The sequence below is a fragment of the Austrofundulus limnaeus genome, unplaced genomic scaffold, assembly GCF_001266775.1.
Source record: "Austrofundulus limnaeus strain Quisiro unplaced genomic scaffold, Austrofundulus_limnaeus-1.0 Scaffold1048, whole genome shotgun sequence".
Lineage (NCBI taxonomy): Eukaryota > Metazoa > Chordata > Actinopteri > Cyprinodontiformes > Rivulidae > Austrofundulus > Austrofundulus limnaeus.
In genome coordinates, this window is record NW_013953450.1 from 114,737 (window position 1) to 119,701 (window position 4,965).

The 4,965-nt window shown below is 38.3% G+C and overlaps 1 protein-coding gene across 1 annotated transcript in view; it reads left to right on the forward strand.

Annotated features, from left to right (window-relative positions):
* The first annotated feature begins 3,702 nt into the window (after positions 1 to 3,702).
* Positions 3,703 to 4,965, forward strand: part of rcc1 (regulator of chromosome condensation 1) — an 11,952-nt gene continuing 10,689 nt past the window's right edge. Inside the window, exon 1 of the mRNA XM_014030386.1 lies at positions 3,703 to 3,803. The gene's annotated coding sequence lies outside the window, so the exon portion shown is untranslated. The remainder of the gene's footprint in view (positions 3,804 to 4,965) is intronic.

The following is a 4,965-nucleotide window of genomic DNA, read 5'->3' on the forward strand; positions in this document are numbered from 1 at the left end:
GTTCTGGGTGCCGCCGTCATCGTAATAATCATGGCCGCCGCCATGTTTGTTGCCATGCTCTTTCGCCGCTCGCTGGGACAATGGCGTCACTGCGCGCGGTTTCTCCCTGGCGCCCAGACCCGCCTCAGCAGCCATCCTTGCCGCGGAGCTGCGCAGAGAATCTTTTGCCCGAGCCAAACTTTGTAGTTCTGCCTTCCACACCTCAGTTTCCTCTTCTCTTTCTGACTTGACTCTCCCGTCGGAACACGCACCGTCCATGGCACCAGATTAGTCACTTCGGGCAACGCTGATTACTCACTCAGTTCAGGCTCCGTTTACTTCTGACACCAATGTAATGAATCCACTCGACAGCCGAAGTCCCGATGAACAGGGTTTTATTTTCACTTTAATGAGCTGCTATTTTCGGAGGCTACAGCTCACGCCTCGAACAACAGAACCGGAACTCTCTCCCAAAAAACCCGCCAACCAACAACAACAAACTTCCGGTCCCGACCCCGCCACCCTACTAAACTCCAGCCCACCGGACGGGTACAAATAAACACTTGTGTGGGTCAGACCGCAGAAAGCAGACCATGATCCTCCACACATACACAACAAGGGCTTCAAAATAAACTTACAACCTGTAACACATTACAAACACGAAACAGTATCAGAACTTAAACACAGAATCATTACAATAATTTCTCCCTCTGCCCTCCCGCTGTAGAATACTAGCGAAGCTTATAAACAACAACAGTAGTTTTTGTCACTCTGCAGTGTTTCAGATGTTTGAAGAAAAGCTCGTGTTTTTGGATGTGGAGTTCAAGGAGGAAAAACTGGCGATGGAAAGAAGACATGGAAGTTAGTTTCACGTGCGCATGCAATAGCACCAGAGCTGCTCCTCGAAGCCGTCCATCTTGCTAAGTGAACAGTCTGCTCCTGCTCTGCCTCAGTGTTGCCTCTGCAGCCACAAACACACCCATAATGTTTCCCTACCAGAGGATACATCACAAAGGCTGAAAAATCCTAAAAACCTGAATGAAATTAGGGGAGCATAATACACAAGGAAAATATATTTTTAGAATTTTACGTTTTTCAGAAAATGGGGTTTGCAGTATACTTGAATCACAATATATGTGTTTAAATTCWGTTTTCTCCAAACTGAGATRATTCAACAAGCTATCTCCTACAGGTAAGATATTAACTATTTGTATTTTTTAAAGAAACTTCACTTCAAAAGATCTGAACTGCCCCTTTAAAAAGAAAGATGCTTATTGGTGGGGTGTTTGTGTTTTTAACACGTGCCAACAACAGAAATGCCTAAAGGACTCAAAGGAAATGGATTTCTGCAATCTGAACATAAAATCCAGTGCTGTTGTGTCTGGATGGTCTCTCTCTTCATTTATACTTTTTTATGAGTTTTTTGTATTTCCCTTTAAAGTGCGAACATTGCAATATACTTCATAGCTGTTTTTTTGTTMTTMTTTTTTRCCCAAATAAGGTCACACAGGTAGTGTTTGAACAAGGAGTAAGATGTGGGCGTAGGTCAGGGATTTATCAAAAAAGTCTGAAAATGTATAAACGGTTAACAGGGAGTCATTTTGAACCTGCAGAGGTGTTTTATCTTGTATATTTTTGTTTGTATGGCCAGTAGCTTACAGGGTTCTCTTTGCTGTGTACAGGTTCATATAGGTTTAACTGATGCTTCTGTATATCTTGTCTTCCTTTCATTTTAAAAAAGAAATTTTAAATATAAAAGGTATTATAGGTTGCTATTTTTTTAAGTGCAGAATATTAGTTTAAGATTAAATGCTACAAGAATTGGAATATGAAAGTGTACTTTTCCCCCCTGTAAAGATAAGTTCATTTTTTTAAATTGGATGTGAGTCCAATTAACTGGATGTATGAGCTGATAGTTTTCTTTTTAAATGTAAATCTGGGTCTAATTAAAAGAATTGCTATAATTCTTTGAACTGCCTGTGAAATGAGTCAGGACTTGGCTCTTTTTTTTCTATATTCTCTTATTTTATGACTGTTCAAGCACAGGTTTGTTTTGGTGAAAATGAATTTYCAATCGAAATTTGTGACACATTTTTGTTATTGTCAAGAACGTAACCGTTAAATCTATTAATGAAAATAATAACAAAACAAAAATAACTTTCTTCTGTCTATTTGGTGATGAGAGGCTGCTCTGATTAATGTGTTTTTAAAGGTAGAAAACAATCATTTAWCACAATACTAGAAGATGAGGATAAATGATTGTGTTTTTGCAGGTGTTCATGTGTCTGTTTTAAAAATATTAAATTTTCAGATGCATTTGAGTTAAACTTTTAGGATGAATATAACTTTCAGAAAGTAACCAGTGGACGTACAACGCCATTTCCAATACGGTTGGGACGTTGTGTAACACAAATAAAAACAAGYATTTGCAAATCCTTTTCAACCTCAATAAATACACTACAAAGACAAAATATTTAATGTTCACATGGATAACCTTTATTGTTTTTTGCAAATATTCACTCATTTTGAATTAGATGCCTGCAACACGTCCCAAAACAGCTCAGACAGAGGTAATGAAAGGCTGGGAAAGTAGAGGATTGCTCAGAAAAATACCTGTTTGGATCATTGAACCGGTGAACAGGTTCATTGGAAACAGGTGAGTGTCATGATTGGGTATAAAGAGAGCATCCCTGAAAGGTTGAGTCATTCACAAACAAGGATGGAGGGATAGAGGTTCACCACCTTGTGATTAACAAATAGTCCAACAATTTAAGAATGTTTCTCAATTTTCAGTTGCAAGGAATTAAGGCATTTCATCCTCTACGGTCCAGAATATCATCAAAACATTCAGAGTTTCTGGACAAATCTCTGCAAGTAAGAGGCAAGGCTGAAAAGCAACATTGAATGCTCGTGACCTTTGAGCCCTCAGGTGGCACTGCATAAAAACCCAGATCATTCTCTAAAGGATATTAAGCACATGAGCTGACGAATGCAAGTTAACCATGGCATGGGTAACTTACACATCTGAGAAGGCACCATTAATACTGAATGGTATACAGGTTTTGGAGCAACGTATACTACCAATAAAGCCACACAGTTTTCAGGGACATACCTGCTTATTTCTGCAAGACAACGCCGAGCCACATTCTGCACGTGTTACAACAACGTGGAGTGTGGGTACTATGGCCAGCCTGCAGTCCAGACCTGTCTCCCTTTGAAAATGTATGTAGTATTATAAAGCACAAAATATGACAACGGAGATCCCCGGACTGTTGAGCAACTGAAGTTGTACATCAGGCAAGAATGGGAAAGAATTGTACACAACTTCAACACTTAGTGTCCTGATTTCCCAAACGCTTAGTGAGTGTTGTTAAAAGTAAAGGTGATGTAACACAGTGGTAAACATGCCCCTGTCCCACTTTTTTAAAACAAATTTTAGGCATCAAAATGAGTGAATATTTGCACAAGAGAAATAATAAAGTATATCAGTTTGAAAGTTATGTCATTTTGTCTTTGTGTATTCAACTGAATATAGATTAAAATGTATTACTTGTTTTTAAGCAGTTCTGTTTTATAAACAGAAATTATTAATCCTGATGGTTAAACTGTTGGTTAGAACTTATTTTTAAAGTGTTAACGAAGTTTCAGTGAACTAAGATGATGTCATTGTCATAAGTAAAAACTGATGTTACTGTCTCTTTAAGAGAACGTGCGTTTCAAAGGTTTCAAAGAACGTGACGCGACGTCTCGCGTGTGTTACATGCCTGAAAACCGGGAATAGGCTGCGTATGGTCACATTTACGTATACTTCCAAACTTTTTCAGGTTAGTAAATTATCTCCTCTTTGAGCCGTTTCATCTCACAGATAAACACGACATCACCAGCGCGCGGCCTGTTATGAAGTTTGTTTCGTTTATTCATTCATTCATACCCGACTGTGATGCTAACACCGAAAGCTAGCATGTATTAGCTAGTTGTAGGTTGTCCAGCGTTATTTAAAGCCAACCATAGAACGGATTTACTTAAGATAATGTTACATTTTACACGGCGCCTCATAATGATTGTTAAGTAAGTTTTGTCACTTTTGTTTGCGGTAAGAATTTTAACTTTAAGTTCGGCCATTACCGACTTGCTAACTGTTAGCATTAACACATGTTTTAGTGTTAAATCACGCTGCTGGTTAAAACACATTCTCGTTTGGTGAACCGAAATGTCCCGAACTCTTGATCAAACTAAACTGTGTTTATCATTTTTTAGAGAGTTTCCCTGCTTACTTCACGGTTATTATTGTTGTATTCAGTGCCCTCACTTTGCACGTTTGGCAGCAAAAGGAAATCCAGCTGTATCCTGAGGGGTTAAAAGTCGTTGTTAAAAAAAAAGCACCCTTAACAAGGAAGCGCGTTTTAGTGAGCTTGTTTTCACCAATAAATCCAATTAAAACTCAAAGGCTTGAATATATTTTTTTAATTTGAGCACCCCTAATTGTATTATGTTGTTTGATTATGTTTAAGTATACTGAGACAAAGTTGAWTAAAATTGGTAGCAGGGTTGCAGGCACGAAATCCTCACAATCTACTAGTCAGTCCCATAATTTTGCTCCCATAATACTTTACCAGAAGCAACAGTTAACGATTTTACAGGGGAAGTAATAAAAAAATGTACTTACAAGGCGAGGCACATGTGCAATAAATACAGTGACCTCTACAGCAGTGGTTCCCAAACTTTTTGTCTTCTGACCCACAACAWATRCATGGCAAAAACTTGTGACCCCAAATATTACCGGTCTGAGTARACAAACTCTGTTAATAACCCTAAAAACACAGGCTTTTTGACAATCTAAACAGCTTATACTCAAAAATAAATACTTACTTTTACTTATTTTTTGTTTTTGTAATAATTATAGGGAACAAATTACATCTGGAGATTATCCAAGGTGCTTCATGACCCATAATTGGGTCCCAAGCCCAACTTTGGGAACCAAAGTGC